The following is an 18531-nucleotide window of genomic DNA, read 5'->3' as shown; positions in this document are numbered from 1 at the left end:
GATATTAACCTTCTGAGACTGTAAAAATCTGCTTTTGACTTAATAAGGTTTTGTTAATCACTGTAAAAATGACAGAAGAGCACATGATGACATGAAGTTCACCAATAGTGGCTCTTCCAGGAGCAATGACCAATAAACATGCAGAATGCTCAGTGTCACTCCCACAAACACTAAACACCATAATTACACATGTGAAATTTAAATAATGCAGTTAAACATGAACTAAACTACATTCAATATAATACAGAACACCCCAAAGTGTGTAACTGATATTAAAAACAAGAAGAAACAACTATTCCCATAAAATATAATTAAATCTGATGGGTCATGCAGGGAATTGTGGGAACGCCCGATTATTGTTTTTTTACTGTGATTTTAACAATAATTTACTGTAAAAAGTACATGTACTCTCTTATTAAACATAATATGCATTTTCTTAACATTAATTATACAGGAAAATCATACTATTTACACTGGCGGCCAAAAGTTTGAAATAATGTACAGATTTTGCTCTTATGGAAAGAAATTGGTAGTTTTATTCACCAAAGTGGCAACTGATCACAATGTATAGTTATGACATTAATAACTTGAAACATTACTATTACAATTTGAAAAGAAAATATTTATATTAAATTACTTAGAAGAGTTCTCATAAAAAAATCCTCCATTTGCAGCAATGACAGCTTTGCAGATTCTTGACATTCTAGCTGTCAGTTTGTCTAGACACTCAGGTGAAATTTCACCCCACACTTCCTGTAGCACTTGCCATAGATGTGACTGTCTTGTCGAGCACTTCTCACGCACCTTACAGTCTAGCTGATCCCACAAAAGCTCAATGGGTTTGAGATCCATAACACTCTTTTCTAATGATCTGTTGTCCAATGTCTGTGTTTCTTTGCCTAATCTAAATTTTCTTTTTGTTTTTCTGTTTCAAAAGTGATTTTTTCTTTGCAATTCTTCCCATAAGGCCTGCACCCCTGAGTCTTCTCTTTACTGTTGTACATGAAACTGGTGTTGAGCGGGTAGAATTCAATGAAGCTGTCAGTGGAGGACATGTGAGGCGTCTATTTCTCAAACTAGAGACTCTGATGTACTTATCCTCTTGTTTAGTTGTAGATCTGGTCTTCCACATCTCTTTCTGTCCTTGTTAGAGCCAGTTGTTCTTTGTCTTTGAAGACTGTAGTGTACACCTTTGGATGAAATCTTCAGTTTGTTGGTAATTTCAAGCATTCCACAGCCTTCATTCCTCAAAACAAAACCTGACGGACGAGTTTCTAGAGAAAGCGGGTTTTTTTTGTTGTTGCCGCCATTTTTGACCTAATATTGACCTTAAGAGATGTCAGTCTATTACATACTGTGGCAACTCAAAAACAAACACAAAGACAATTTTAAGCTTCATTTATTGAACCAAATAGCTTTTTAGCAGTGTTTAATATAATGGCAAGTTATTTTCTAGTATCAAATTAGCAATTTAGCATGATTACTCAAAGATAAAGTGTTGGAGTGATGGCTGCTGGAAATGTTGCATGTCTAGATTTGATCAAAATGAAATAGTGATGGTGCTGTTATTTTTACATCAGTAATGTCCTGACTATACATTGTGATCAGTTGAATGCCACTTTGGTGAATTAAAGTACCGATTTCCTTCCGAAACAGCAAAATCTGTACATTATTCCAGACTTTTTGCCGCCAGTGTACATTAAATATTTTTTTGTTGCAACATTTTTTTGTAAAAACTACTGTATATTTTACATTTAATAATCATTAATCAATAATAATCATTTTTCTGTAGCATTTTTACAGTCTTTTACCTTAAAATTACAGACATGTATTACAATGTAGCCTAAGTCATGGACTTCATGTCTTTTCCTTAGTTTAATGTTGAAAATTGATTATCTAAGAGTGCAGATCATTTGTTGTCAATGAGCATCCTGTCCTTGAGCAGTCTTAAAACACATTTCTGTATCCTGCTGATCCTAAACAACCATTGTTTGTGGCTGTCACGCATGAAAATGGTTTGACATGCACAGTAGAAAGTCTGATTGGTGATGATCGCCCTAGATTACATAATTAAATCAGTCAGAGTTAGATCTCTTGCCATTCTCTCATTAAGTATGGAAGCCAGATCCCGCAACAAAAAGATGCTGTCACTTTATTTCTCACAATTTCTAGAAAAAAGTTGCAGTTGTGTAATATAAACTCAAAGCCAGTATAATTCTATGGCAGGATCAATTCACCAAAATTAAGTGAGGTTTGCTCTTGACATCTAATGACTAATGACTTGGGCCTTGTCTGCTTATGAATATGGAAATTACGCATGTTTTGATCACATAACATGCTAATTACAAAATATTTTTTGTTGTTAAGTTTTGTAGCACCTTTTGATCTGTCAGGAATATTTAATATCTTTAAAAAAATAGGTTTAGTTGTAGCCTACATGTTCCTGTAGATTGGTTTGAGGGTTTGGCTTTTCTCAGAAGTATGATGGTATTCGGAAACGAGTACATCCAGTTGATGAGTCATGGAAGTTGGTGTCAAGCTACACGCTTATCGTGGGGTTTCTTAGAGGATGAAATCATTCCTCATTTCCTTATGGAGGTATGACTTTCCCAAGATGCAAATCAAGAGTTTACTCATATCTATTTACTCAGCTAGGCTGCTTAATGGTTAATCATTATAGCATCCTAAAGTCTGTACCCTGACCAGTGTGGTTTATTTTGTTTATATGGTTTTTATTTATGTTTTACATGGCTGTGGTCAAAGTTGTATGGTTTCAAATATTCTTAGTAGTGGTACACTCACAATTGTTTTACTCAGTGATTAAGACTTTGGCTTTTGGCTAGGGCTCCAGACTAACAATTCATACTAATAATATTGCATATTTTGTCCTATTGAAATACAGTGCGAATAAGTTGGTACTCCTTTCTTCATGTTATTATTGATAAAATTTCAGTCATCTATAGTCATTTCTGAAGGCAAACAAAACCAGTTACATTTTCCTACAGAAAAATCAGAGAGGGAAATCTCAAGTCCAGGGTTTAAACCCCTTGATTCCACTTTGTACTTGCCTTGTGAAAAAATGACCATGGTTGTGCCAAAGTATTCATAGTTTTAATAGTGTTATTTCTAATGAGACCATAGTAACCACGGGTAAAACAAAGCATAGATCATTACAACCATGGTTTAATGTAATATGATTTCTATAAAACAAAGTATGGCATTTTTGTAATGAGAAACAGTATCCTAAACTCATTTAAAAGCTATAATTATAAAACATTGGCCTAACCATTTAGAAACTGCCATAGCTTTAACAACAATGAATTGTATTCCCTCACTTACCTTTTGTAAAGTGGTTATAAGGAAAAGGAGGAGGCGAGAATCGGCTTGACAATATAAATAAAAGTTTAATGATAAACTTTACAAAAAAAACACACACAAACATAAACACATACAGGGTAGCTGCCTGTAGTTCCCTCTCTCTCTCCCGAACTGCCACCCTGGCCTGGCCCCACCCCCCTCTGTGCCACACCTTATATATAGCTAACAGTTCATATAGTAGAACTATATTAATATGAACATATTTATGTTAATTTTAGACGTAGACCGATATATCGATTTTACTGATTAATTGGTGCCGTTATCAGCAAAAATCTCTACCAATAGTTGACAGTAGTCCTCATCAGTAAACCTCATCTTGTGAAATATATTTAAGCAATATCACACTTGCAATCGTGCTATATGGCCCTATATCAGCACTGCTGTGATTCAGCCGTCTTCAAGTGGTTTTGAATAAAATGCACGAGTCATATGAACTGCTTTAATTGTGTTTTTATGTTTTTTTATGTCATTTTTTGAGCTTGACTGTAATGAACATGACTAACACACAGTATCGGATTTGGATAGGGTTTGTCGGACCGATACCCAATCTGTTTAAAAACGTCAGTATCGGAGCCGATACCGATCCATGTATCGGATCGGTGCATCCCTAATGAAAACCTGGTCCAGAGTGCTCATGACCTCAGACTGGGCCAAAGGTTCACCTTCCAACAGGACAATGACCCTAAGCACACAGCCAAGACAATGCAAGAGTGGCTTAGGAACAACTATGTGAATGTCCTTGAGTGGCCTAGCCAGAGCCCGGACTTGAACCCAATTGAACATATCTGGAGAGACCTGAAAATGGCTATCCACAGACGGTCCCCATCCAGCCCGACAGAGTTTGAGAGGATCTGCAGAGAAGAATGGCAGAAAATCCCCAAATCCAGGTTTGCAAAGCTTGTCGCATCATACCGAAGTACTGAGTTAAGGGTCTGAATACTTTTTAATACATTTGCAGTTATCAAAAATCCGTTTTTTGCGTTGCCATTACGGGGTATGGAGTGTAGATTGATGTGAAAAAAATATTTAAAAGCATTTTAGCATAAGGCTGCAACATCACAATATCTGAAAAATATGAAGGAGTCTGAATACTTTCTGAATGCACTATACCATAATGATTTTGATGGGGAGCTTGCAAAGACGCAAAATATACATAATCACAAGCGGTAACTTCCATGATTTGGTACGATTTGCGTTTATATCAGCAGTAAACCGCACCAGAGTTCTCATGAACCGAACCCCAGACCACCTTTTCAAGCAGACTCTGTTGCGTTTCACGGGTGCGTACACAAGTTCCGAAAATGGTGTTGACATCATCCAAATGAACTGACCTTTAATGTCATTCGAACCTTGGGGAGCACTAAAAGTACTAATGTGAAAGTTAAATTTGACCATTCAGTTGGTCGTTTTGGATAAAGCATCTGCTAAATTAATAAATGTAAATGCTGGAGCCCTGCTTTTTGTGGACACCTGGACATATTGTGCCCATTTTACAGTTTCAAGTCTTTCCATTCTTGTAATTCAGCAGGACTGTGTCTACTTTGTCAAAAGTAAAGAGAGGTTGTGGTGCATGTTTAATGGCTGTTATGTGAACCGTGAGATATTCCTGCTGCGTGCACAGGGACTTTGACCTGATGTGTGTGCAGTTCTCTTAGTGCTGACAGTACATTCATGAAATGTTTTCTGTAAATCCAGCCTTTTGTTTGTGATCATGTTTGTGTAGCCTCGTAAAATACAATAATTTAAAAGGGTTTTTCATTTTTCATGCATTTGACAGAATCCAAAGAAACTTACAGTGCACTTATTATGAGGACAATCCCCCTGCAGCAACCTGGAGTTAAGTGCTTTGCTCAAGGACACAATGTGGTGGCTCTGGGTTTGAACCGGCAACCTTATGCTTACAAATGTTGTGCATTAGCCCACTGCACTACCACTCCAGTTGTTTTAGGACTGTTATAAAGCCCAACAGTGCCCGCCCACTTTCCGGAAGTATTTTTCCCATAAATTTTTTCACAGGCTTTTCATAAAATCCCCTATAAAAAAGTTCTAAGCCATGAACCAAACCAACCAGCTTCGAGGTGTATCACAACATTACAAACTTAGATTTAGAGGCAAAAAAGTATTTGAAAGTCAGACAAAATTATAAAAGTACAAGACTGTGTACTTGCCATCTTTTATCAGGGCACAAACTACAATCGAGTGAAGTATTGGGAATGACGTAATCGAATAAAAAGATGGAAAACTATTGACAGAGACAATATTTTTTAACTTTACTGCAATATATTCTGATATTGGCTATAAATATATACATAAAGTTTGAGGGTGTAGGGAGACCGACTCAATTGCGTCATTCACAGTGCCTCATGGAAATGGGCGGTTGCTACTGGACTTGTTTGGTGGTTTTTGTTGGCCATGGTTCTCTGATTGGTAGATCTTTATCTGCTGGACCATGAATAAAGTGTAGTGTAGTTGTTCACCAAAATTCCACAATTAAACACTATTTTTAAACAATGAAGTAATTACAATAACAGAGAGTGATGGCTTTAACAAAGGCATACCATTGATGAACAACCTCAGAAATCATGGTAGGTCTTGCTTTGGTTTATATGTTTTATAAGTTATCATTGAAAATCAGTTTGTTACTTCTGGAGCCAGGCTGTTGCTCTCTATTGATCTGTTTCATGTGATGTCACTGTATGACCTTTATATTGTATAGCCTTTTTTGTGATCTTCAGTGGTCTTCACTGTCCAATGTGGCAATAGATGGAGAAATTTGTTTTTTTATTTATAAATCTTAAATAAGTGATTCTGCCGTTTACTTACCAGAGCCAGAATGTTATTTTGGCTATTTAAAGTTATGTCTTTCAAGTGACATGGCATGATTTCGCCCAAGTCAAGCAGCAATGAAGTGGGAGAGCATGGCTAACACTTGTTGGGTTTTGCTTATTTCTTCAGATATGTCACTTGTCTATTAAGATAAAAACATTGGATACAATTAATCTGGAAAGGCACATAGGACTGTATAAAGTTATGTGATGATTGTAACTCATTGTAATATGTAAAAAGAACTATAATGCCAATAAACAGTATTTAATACTACTGTTAGTCAATAAACAACACATCATAAGATTATAAAGCTTAGCCTTTGTTCATACCAACAAACTAAAATGTAAACAGTCATTATAACACCGCAAGTTGCAATGGAAATACTGTATCTTTTAAATTAACTATGCTCAAAAAGAGACGCATGACAACATAAAACACAATAGTAGTTAAACTTCAGTACTGAACTACTCCTAGACCTTTCGAAACAGAATGAAGGGACTCTCTCATTGCCCACTCACTCTAACCTCTTTTGATAAACATGTTTTTTACGCATATATGTATCCAGACTAAAAAAATGACTTGGGAGCCATTGGCTGGAATAAGTCCCTGCGGTCACAGCTTCAACTTGTCAACTCCGTCATTCTCATTATTGTAATTTCTGTTCAAATCGTGGGATCAATTTTGGCATTTTAGTTTAGTTTATAGAGGCATCTTCAACTGAGGGGGAAAAAACATGGCTCCAGTGTACAACACTTAGTTAAGTCACCTAAAAGCTCATCTAAAACATAACCATCCCATCCAGTGTTCCAAGCTGGGAACAAAAACCCCAGATGGAGATGGGCCTTCCCGATTTAACATTACATTTTTTTGACATTCCGATTCCAATGTCTGAATATGCTTAAGAATTCAAATTTGGTGGGCCTGGGTTGCTCAGCGACTATTGACGCTGACTACCACCCCTGATGTCATGAGTTCGAATCCAGGGTGTGCTGAGTGACTCCAGCCAGATCTCCTAAGGAACCATTAGCCCGGTTGCTAGGGAGGGTCAAGTCACATGGGGTAACCTCCTCCTTGTTGCGATTTAAGTGGTTCTCGCTCTCAATGGGGCATGTGGTAAGTTGATACATGTTACCTCAATGTGAGGAATTCATAACGGAGTAACTTCTGTAAATTAGTTAATGCTTCATTAGCGCAGGGGTTCTCAACTGGTCCCACCCTGGGACCCACATTTTCCCATGGTCATTAAGTCGCGACCCACTTTTTTAGAATTCAACCAACAAAATTTATTTTTAAAAAAATAAAAATAAAATAACTGTTGAAAACACTCATATGTCATCTTTTTAAAAACATAACCCTACATACATGCATATATTATCCCGTGCAACGTGCATTTCAGAGCATATTAATAAGTAACTGGACCCTGACAACCGCATGTACAAAAGTTAATTAAATAAATAAGGCCACATAACAAGATATTTGTACTCTATTCAGAGCAAATTAATAAGAAACGCCTCTCTTACCATATCCATTGCAGCAGGTAAAATGAGCTCTTCGGCTACTCTGTGGGGTTTCCTGGCCTTTGCAATGCGGTGAGCTACTAGGTAAGATGCCCGAAGAGCTTGTTCTTGTTTGGAGCAAGACGCTGTCAGACACTTTTGTGATGCCCTCAGCTCCTGCAGACGTCTTTGAAAAAACTCCACCGGCTTGTCTTTCGATGCGGGATGTTTGGTTTCTAAATGGCGCTTCAGTTTGGACAGTTTCATGCTCTCATTGGCAAGCACTTCGCTACAAAGCACACACTGGGGTTTCTGTCCCTTTTTATCCTCAATGTACGAAAATCCATTTTTTAAATAGTTTGGGTCATATTTGCGCTTCGCCATCTCGAATCTGAATGTCAAAACAACGTAAAGACAGGATGGTTACCATAGTAAACTACCGCACGTCTCTGACGAATGTATGTCAAAATAAACCTTTTTTCAAAATAAAAGACCAATCAAACATGAGACGCACATTACATTTTTTTTTTTTTTTTTTTTTTTTTGACCAGCTTACCGAGACCCACCCAAAACAGGTCTGCGACCCACTTTTGGGTCACGACCCACCAGTTGAGAACCCCTGCATTAGCGTATATGCTATTATTTCAGGTTTTCAGGACATATTTCTCATGATGTTTAATCTAACATATTAAACATTAAGCTTTAATATGTTTAATATATGTTTAAATAATTGTAAGCAGTTGATACATTTTTCAAAAGATGCAGCCAAGTGCTTGAGCAGTCAAAATAACTAAAATTTACTTTCCAAGTGATGCCCTAGTGACTTTATTTGTGTTAATGAGGCACATGGTATTCTTTGATTGTGTTTGATTAAAGTGAACTTTCATCACTGCATGCAGAGCCTTAACAACATGCAGAAAAATGCTAATTAAGCAATATCACACTAGCAAGAAATTACGGCTTGCTTGAAATTACTTGGCCGCAAGCCTAGTGCAACAGGAAATCACAATGTTAATTGTAATATTACACTGATGTTGTGGATATACTTTGACTGGAGTACACTGAAAAGAAAATATTGGTTTAACTTAATTACTTTACTATTAAAGACGGCTTGGGCTGTTTCTAACAAGTTATTGGAGAAACAAGGATGCGTGTGTCTATGTGTGTATGTTACTTGCGTCTGTCGTGACTATCAAGCAGAGATGCTGTAATGTGGAACTAAGCTTGCTGAAGATAATGTCATTTTGGTCAAATACAAACTATATTCTCTGTGGAAAAATGTCTATCCGAGCGGGGGTATTCCTTCCTGTTTCGCTGTAGCCGGTGGCAAGAGTCATTCACTATAGAAACTGTTCTCTCCGCCGCCATGTTCAATTACATCTTCAATGTGGAAACTCTGGTAAAAGGTAAGTGCCTTGAGTTTGTGTGATTATGCAGTCTGCTGTGTCTCTGCTGTGATGAGTCTTAATGCTGAAGCTGTAGTGTAGTAGTAATTTGAGCGTATACTGCTGATGATGTCATCAGTACTCATGGAACGTCTTTCGTCCGATCAGATTTGAGGACTGGATCTACCTGTTGTATACTCGTAATTACATCTTGCTAATAGAGACCTTTTGTATTTTTAAGAATTATGCAGACCATCTGCACTCAGAACCTTCCTCAGCCATCAGATTGTGTTGTAACAGGAAGAATGAGCCACTAACAAGCTGTTGAACATTGTGACATACCTTTGTAGCTCCTCATTGCCGACATGGGATGAGAACCTATTAATGTTACTAAAAGTGCTCCTGTTACTGTGCTCTAAAAACTAATCTGAAGCCTAGAACATCTGCATCTGCCAGTTCTTTCCATTGAGCTCTCAAAATCACACATGTGAAGATGCTTTTAGATGCAAGAAAATGGATGAATAGTTCACCTAAAAATGGAAACTCTTTCTGTCTTACTCTCATGTTCAATCAAACACATGATTTTCTTTCTAACGAATAGAATAACTTCAAGTCAAGAATATTTGCCTAATGAAGAGTTTGCGACCCGTGATAAATGAACCTAAATAACGCACTGAAAGCCAGATGTTCTTTACCAACATATCAAATTACTCAGGCAGCAAAAGAAGCGCACTGACAGAAGACTTTTAATTGCAGGTCCAATTTAATGTGCATGGTGGGTACTGGTAACTGTAAGACGTCTCGGATTCAGAATGACACAAGAAATGCTGTTAGACACAAACACGTACATGAAGAAACACCCTTTATTATATTGTTTAGAATAGGTGACAGAAAAGCCTTCTATGCACATGTATGATGCACTGTTTGTTCAGAGGCGTGTAGTCTCGTCGAACACGCGTATATAAAGAGTTCTCACACTTTCTTTATTTCTGTCTTCTGAATGTTTTTTTTTTTTTTTTCAAGAATAGTATCATATCTGAGAATGCTGCAAATGACCTCAGACCATCTCAGCTCAGGAGGTGCTTTGAGTTCAGGGTCACTTTATATATAGCCTATACATCTGTTTTTAGATCTTAATTTGTGTTAGTAATTTTCCGCCTGTTGTCATAGATTTGTGTGACGGTGAATTGAAAGGTGGTTATATATGATTTTAGTTTTTTATTACTTCATTATTTTAATTGCTTTTTCGTTTTGAGTGTAATTTGAATTTAGAAATGTCTTTGGTTTAAGTTTTTTGTTTTTTAAATAAATGAATGTAATTTTCAATGCAAAATCACTAGAGCAAGAATATTCACCGATCCCGCAGCCTGGGGGTTGCCGATGTAATTGGATATTGTGATATTTAAAGAACAAATTTATTTGTGAACATATTTCTTGCATATCGCCCAGCCCTAGGAGGGAACAAAACAACTTTATTCACACATGTTCAAAGTCATTACCCTAAAACTGGGTCCTGGGATGAAATGTAATGGAACCCCAACATTAAACCCACAATAAGGGATGTATTTGCCCAGACAACGAAGTAACCAATCGGTTGCTCAAGATGGAGAGAATGCTAAAGAGATGTTGCCCTTCACATCTGTTGAAAAGCCATCTTTCAAAAGTTTAACAATACAGATTTAATAGATTTTTTGTTTCATTAGAAGTTTTTGTTAAAATAAATAAAGTTCGAAGTTTAAAAATCAAGCTGCCTTGCTCTTTTGTGTATGCTATTGCTTAACTAAAATTACCCCATTGGATCACTTAGCGTTCAAACAGCGGTAATACCGGTGTTAGTCGGTTTGAACGTGAACACCACACCGGTGCGAAAATTACGTTATCGTGTTAAGTCTATTGTGCACTACATTCTAAGTCTTATGAAGCTATACAATAGTTTTGTGTGGGAAACAGATTTAAATTTAAATGGCTATTCACCCCAAATTTTCACCTTTGGCACAGCACTCATGTCTCAGTTATGTATACAAATATTGAAATATGACGTTTAAAGACTCTTTGAGATTATTCAGGTTTGATGTAGTGCTGCCATATGCCAGTGGCTCTTGTGCATCTTGTAAATGATCTTTTATTTGAAAACATTTGAATTTCGCTACATTTCAAAAGTTTCTTCCAGCCGTTTTAGGCCTCTTTTTAAAAATAAAATAAAATCTAATTACTATGTTTTTGCTTGTTAACAAATTAATTTTATATGTTTATGACTGTTTCCTCCACCGAAAAATTGGTGATTTGAAAATGTGTGTCATTACCACTTATTTCGAAAAAAGGCCAACGTTATGAAATTGACAACAAAGTTTTCAAACAAAAACATTACAATATTTCCTTTTGAAAATGTGTTAATTTCGCTACGTTTCTGCCTCTCATCCACAATAGAATGCCGTTTTACTCGTAGGAGAATTTGCATTCATTTTAATACTATTTAAGGCTCTCAGCCACACTAGAATGCCGTTTTCCTCCACCCTAAACAGAGCATTTAGAAATGGCTCTCTATTAATGCATACTTTGGAAAAGCGATGATGATAGGCATCGAAGTTTTCAAACAAAAAAACAATTAATACATTGTCATTTAAAAACATGAATTTTGCTATGTTTATGTCTATCATCCGCACTAAAATAGCATTTTCCTCCACTGAAAACAGAGCATTTTGAAAACGTGCTTCATTACCGCACACTTTGTTTTTAGTTTCCTAAAATCATAGTTTTCCAGAGTTTTTGTTCAAAAAAGCATTAATTTCACTACGTTTCAGATGTTCTTCCAGCTGTTTTAGGCCTCTTTTCAAACGTAAAATTGTTTTAAACCTTTTTGTACATTATATATAGCATACTGTCATAATGAATAATTGAAAAACAAAATATCAAAGAAATCAGATGTCGCTTTTTTTTTTATCCGATTAACCAAAGGATTATGAAACTTTTAAATTCATATTTAAATGTAAGAATTTTTCCTTTAAATGTGGAGCGCTCACACAACAGGATGGGTCTTTGTAAGTGTGACATTTAAAAGGTATAGGACTGAATCAGTGCAAAAAGCTGCTTGAGAGTAAAGCAAATGATCAGGATAATAGTATATATAGTCAGCCGTGTTAATGCAGCCTTGTAAGACCACAGAAGCCATAGATCAGTGGTGGCGACGGAGCACAAAGCTTTGTTCTCTCTTGGGTTATCATCGCTGTCACGCTCAAGGACAGCCGAGTGCTAATCTGCAACTTGTTACACACTGTGATATCTTCTCAGTAACCTGCACACGTAACATCCTGTTTCAAGGTTCTGCTTGCATTACAAAAGGAAATCTTAGGTAAGTTGCTTTGACTCTGGTTTCCACCCAGAGCACTACTGCTTCTTTCAAAACACTTACTCATGTTCTTTGATTTGGCATGTTGCCAGAAATGGGCTTGATCACATCAGAGCCAAGAGAACTTACTAAGAGTCCCGCTGTCAGGAAATCTGTTCTTTTTGCTGCATCATGGTTCAACGGCGCCTGTCGCAAAACAGCCCAGATCAAGTCACGCTGTTGTGTAACAGAAGTCCTGTCGTGCTGTGCTGCGTCTGCTACTATTGCTGTTGACGTGAATGCAGGGTGTTGCTTTTGTAACTGAGATGAAGTCAGGATGTGTCCTGTGGTTTGTTTGTGGGGAGAGTGTTTCTATTTACAGAGTTCATCAATATCTCTTAAGCGTATGTTAAAAATGCATATGTTTTAGCTTAATATGGATATGATTGTTTTTGCCTTTAGCCATCCCCTATTTTGTCAAAAATGTTTTGCAAAACAGGCAATTTTTCTGAAGGCTATGTCATGAAAATTCATCCTAAATCATAACCTGCTTTGTCAGCTGAAGATGGCTGATGCGGACATTTTCAACAGTGCTGATTCAAATACGTGCTTATTGTGCTTTCCAAGAGCACCCTCCCTCAGATAAGACGAGAGTAACGTGGGAAGAATGTGCATTCCTTTCCTGAGTAGGAGGGGGCGAGTGGAGTGAGTTTCCTCTGGCTTGCATCAGTGGACTGCCTTCAACCAATCAGGCTTTTATCTGAGATCCAGGGCGGCGAGGTCACATCAAACCGTCTGTGTCTCTCCCACACATACTCATTTTCCATCAAAATGGTACTGTTTGAATCTCTCTCAAAACTGGTTACTACAAGTAACTATGTTACTACATAAACTTCCCACAAACAAACATGTGCATCTTGGTCATTGTTTACAAGTCAGTGTCTTTGTGCCATTATGAGCTGGTGTTGATGAAACAGTCAGAAGATAAAGTTGAATTTTGTTCAATGTAAAAAATGCTATTGTATCTCAGCTTAATTATGCGGAGTCAGCTATAAGTAAGCCATTTATAGGTTAATTCCCCCAGGAAGTATAAACACTGGTTCCTTTTTAAGCATCTCGACCATAACAAAATGTGTCGGCACTATCAGTTTTGTGCGACCAATGACAAATGAGGGGAGTGTTCAGGAAATCTGTTTGAAATGTTGTCTGTTTGGTTACTAGTAGGGCTGGGCGATATATGTAATATACACGATACATGACGATCCCTCTAGGATTAGTGTGTGTGTGTGTGTGTGTGTGTGTGTGTGAGCGTGTATTTATCACTTTGTGGGGACCAAATGTCCCCATAAGGATAGTAAAACCCGAAATTTTTGACCTTGTGGGGACATTTTGTCGGTCCCCATGAGGAAAATAGCTTATAAATCACACTAAATGATGTTTTTTGAAAATGTAAAAATGCAGAAGGTTTTCTGTGAGGGTTAGGTTTAGGGGTAGGGTTAGGTTTAGGGGATAGAATATAAAGTTTGTACAGTATAAAAACCATTATGTCTATGGAAAGTCCCCATAAAACATGGAAACACAACGTGTGTGTGTGTGTGTGTGTGTGTGTGTGTGTGTGTGTGTGTGTGTGTGTGTGTGTCCACGAGCCCAGAATGCCGGACCCATATATATGCATGTTGGTGGAGTAATAGCTTAAAACGACCTTAGAATAGTTATAGATGGGTTGTTCATGTTCGCCTTGTCATGTGTATGTTTATTTACTTGGAGCTTTTGACACTTGAAGGGCTCTGGAAGCCCATATAGCTGTCATCACTACACCAGTGGTTCTCAACTGGTTTTGCTTTGGGAACCAAATTTTACAGTTGGACATCAAGTCGCTACCCAACACATTATAAAACGTAGCCTGTTAACCCTAACCCTGTCTTGCATAGTTTTGTTCATGGTTTTCAAGTATAAGGGCATGTATCAAGTGTCATTATTTTTCTTGTTGATGTCAACAATAAAAGATACAGGAAGTTTTCTCTTCCCCCTTTTAAAACTTAATGAGACTATGAATTTATATGAGCCTTTTATATTTATTATCCAGTTTATTTCCTAATATTATTATTTCCTAAATTTATTTAAGCCATCCTAGGTGTATATAGACTTTCTTCTTTCAGCCAATCACAATCAGAGTTATATTAAAAAAATATCCTGTCTCTTCCAAGCTTTATAATAGGAGTGAATGGTACCTTAGATTTTGAAGCCCAAAGAAGCGCATCCATCCAACCAAAGAAGAAAGTCATATACAACTAGGATTGCTTGAGGTTCATTTTTGGGTGAACTAACCCTTTAAGTCTTGGAGGTCTAGACTTTCAAGCCCTTTATGAACTGCCCTTATCACTGTGGTTAGGTAATTGTTAGTAGTCTTTCTAAATGATTATAACAATAATAACAAATGATAGTATTCATTGTGAAAAAATGAGTAGCCTAAAAATATTTAGCAACTTTAACTACAACTGCCACAGTAGGGGTGGTCATGAATAGACCCCATACCAAATGTGGGGTCTCTAGGACATACTCTATAGCAGCGTTTCTCAAACTGGGGTCCGCGGACTCCTGGGGGTCTTTTTCAAATAGCCAGGGGGTTTGTGGGAAATCCCTGAATTGTGAAAATTGCGTTGAAATGTTGTAAAGCAAATTATCGATATAAAGCTATTGACCGTGGGCGATTTCATCTGAGGGTGATAATATTTTGTAAAAACAACACCAAATCATTAAATTCTGGTGAATTTGGGAAATATTTTTTTTCTCGAGTATGAGTAGCATTCATGTAACTATTGACTAAAGCATTTCTTCCAGTAACAATTCAGAACAGACGTGTTCTCGTGGTTAAAAAAAGCAAAGCGCACCACAACAAATAGAGCAGAACGAAGTCTTGAGACACATTTTCGGGTGTATCTTGCGTCCCGCGTGGTCATCCCCGCCTTCCTCGCCCTGGGAGGAGACAGGAGGGGAAAAAACAACAACAAAAAAATAGGCAAGGGAAAAGGCCAACATGGTGCGAAAGGGAGAGAGAGAAAAGCTCACTCACCGGTTCTCTGATGTACAGTTGCGTGGTCCTCGAACACTCCTCCACACTCAGGTGGACGACAGCCGCTGCAATCCCGGGCGAACCGGAGTCAAACCTTCGACCCCCAGCAGGCAGAACGCCCCTCCGCTTTTCTGGCAGCAAATGGGGACACTCCTCCGCCCCTGGCAGCGGCCCAACCGCTCCGGGCGGTCGGTGAGTTTCTTCCGTCCTCCCCTCGCGGACTGCGGTCTCCCTCGACCCCTCTGCGTCTCTGGGGATGGCAGGGCACTCCTCCGCCCCCGGCAGCGGCTCCCTCGCTCCAGGCGGTCAGGGTATCCAGTCCACACTTGCCCCGCGGACAGCGGCCATTCCCCGCATCCGGGCGGTTGGGCTACTCCGTCACCCGGCAGATGGCAGCGGCGCTCCCCTGGGTGGACGGCAGTGTCGAGGACTCTGCAACGGGCATCCCTCCTCCTTCCCGGGCTTTCGGCACCAATGTAACACAGTTAAAGGATGGGCAAGGAGGAGGCGAGAACCGGCTTGTCAACATAAATAATATTTAATGAAAACTTAAACCAAAAGCATAAACATAAATACACACATGACGGACATGCCCGTAATTCTCTCTCTCTCGAACCATCGTCACGGGCCGCCTTTATCCCTCACACGCCTCATCAGGCCGATTGGGGACCGGACGTGCGATACTCCGCTCCACACTGATTAATCGATTTATCAAAATAATTGTTAGTTGCATCCATATCATTGTTATTTCAGCAATATCTACGATGTACAAAAAAGTCTATATATTATCACAATACCAAAATTGCAGGAGTATGTAGTGAAATTTGACGATTCTCAATACCAGCTTCAAAACCTCAACAACTAATAACACTAACTAATTTGTTAATCATGGAAGAATTGTTTCAAGTTAATAAGTAATTATTCAAGACTAGTAAACAGTCAGTAATAAAAGAACAATAAAAAAAACCCGGCAATTAATAGAAATAATAGAACAAATTATACAAATTAAGAAATTTCTGTGCTTTTTTAACAGCTTTAAAAGTTACATTCAAAATGACATGCAACATAAAACTACTACTGGTCTTCACTGTATGATTATAATACATTAATACTTTTTTAAAAATAAGAAGTTATTCAGTCAAGAGCAGTGAGTGTTTCCTCATTTTCTTGTTCTGGTTGTTTGATTATTATAATGACACACTAGACAGCAGCAGGTCTATTAGCTTACATTTATACTTACAAACCTGCTTTTTCCTCTACTATTTACATTCACTGTAGACATCACTCTCTGTGTTTACATGAATACCTCACCAAGACGGGCTTTTGGTGGAATTTTGAAATGTATTTGCCCGTTCAGGTGCGGTAAGGTGTGACTCACACACACATATGCCGCCAAACAAACAGGGCGCAGCTGTTACTAGATCACTAGTGAATTATAAAATGATGTGCTCTTGATTACTTTCAACAGCAGAATAAGAATATGAACTTTCTAATAAGTGACATGCCTAGCATAGCGTTTTTGACGTTTTAAATGTATTGCATTAAATTAAAGCATGTAAACCTATTCTAGTAGACCCCCAAAATAAAATGATGAACCTGTAAGTTAGTATAATATGGGCTCTTTAATCTGCTTGTTCTTTCGGGCATGTAAAATTCTCTTTCACTTGCCCGACCGGACAAGCAGGCTGATTAAAGACCCCATATTATACTAATTTACAGGTTCATGATTTTATTTTGGGGTCTACTGGAATAGGTTTACCTGCTTTAATGTTCAAAAAACACATAATTTTTCTCATTCTGTACATTTCTGCTAATCCTATTTTCATCCTCTGGCTCAAACGCTTTGATTTAGGTCCTTTGTCTTTAAAGCCCCCTGCTCTGATTGGTCAGCTGGCCTAGTCTGTTGTGATTGGTCAACTGTGTAGAGCGGGTATCGTAAATGTAACGCCCCTTACCATAGAGTTTCAGGCTTCCTTAACAGCTATAAACACTGTTGTAACTATGGTAATAATAGCCCCTTCAAAAATCTACTTGTCCCAGACAAACGTTAATGTCGAGCCCTGTGAGCAATCAAAGAAATTAAGCAAAAGTGGTTACCTGTGGTTGAACTTGCTCCTCAGATCCTTTAAATTGTTACTATGTCAGAGCCACTGGTAATAACGTTAATGGTTCCAGTGTGTGTGTGTTTGTGTAAGCATATGCGTGCACAGCGGGGGGTGGGACTGAGGCTGACTGACTGGGAGTGAGAGATTCTTTGCCGAAACAAGGATGCAAAACACAACATTATAGATCTTTTATGTTATTATGAGAAGTGTACAAATATTTTCAGCCCAGTCTGCTCTGATTGGTCAGTGTACAAATATTTTCAGTTCATTATGAAACTGCGGTAGGACAAATTAGACTGTGGCAATGCAGGGTTTGGACGTTTGATGAAGCGCCTGCCAGCTAAATGCTCTCTTCAGTCAACAGGAAAGAAAGGACTGAGCTGCACCAGCCATGACCTGCCCACGGTAAGTGATCATTGCCGAGCTGCAGCCCTACGTTGAGTTCTCGCTGCCCCTAAGACTCCAATGAGACTGGAGCTTCATTCAACATTTTTTGTCCTGACCCCTACTCTGATGGCTGCTTTTTACCTCTACAGTCTGCCACTGAGTAATTTTCAATTTTTTGGCCTTCTTTTACTCCACTGGATGCACTTGTCAGTGATTTTCAGCATCTTATACAATACAGTCTCCATTGTCTTGGATGACAGACAATAAGTTATTTACAGTTTGTTCTACTAAAATTGTGAACCTACAGGGAAATAAATTGACAGGTTGGTTGTGTTGAGTGTTACTCTGGTGCGGGGCAGTCACCCAAAAGGAGAATGTTAAATACTACAGGCCTCGTTTGGCTTCCTTGAGTGGTCGGACTGGTCCAACAGGGTTTGATGAAATTCCATGCTCTGCTTTTAGCCAGCACACCATGAGTCTCACAGGCTCCTGTTATCTGTTCCCTCAATATTGTTTTTAGACCCCAGAGTACATTTAAACTCCGCTTTTCACAATT

The 18531-nt window shown here is 38.3% G+C and overlaps 1 protein-coding gene across 6 annotated transcripts in view; it reads left to right on the top strand.

The window, feature by feature from the left end:
* The window catches only part of LOC127656602 (protein numb homolog), a 113810-nt gene that overhangs the window by 1029 nt on the left and 94250 nt on the right, over positions 1-18531 (top strand). The gene's annotated exons all lie outside the window — the stretch shown is intronic.

Source organism: Xyrauchen texanus, chromosome 16 (genome assembly GCF_025860055.1).
Source record: "Xyrauchen texanus isolate HMW12.3.18 chromosome 16, RBS_HiC_50CHRs, whole genome shotgun sequence".
NCBI classification, from domain to species: domain Eukaryota; kingdom Metazoa; phylum Chordata; class Actinopteri; order Cypriniformes; family Catostomidae; genus Xyrauchen; species Xyrauchen texanus.
This window is presented reverse-complemented; position numbering and strand designations above follow the sequence as displayed.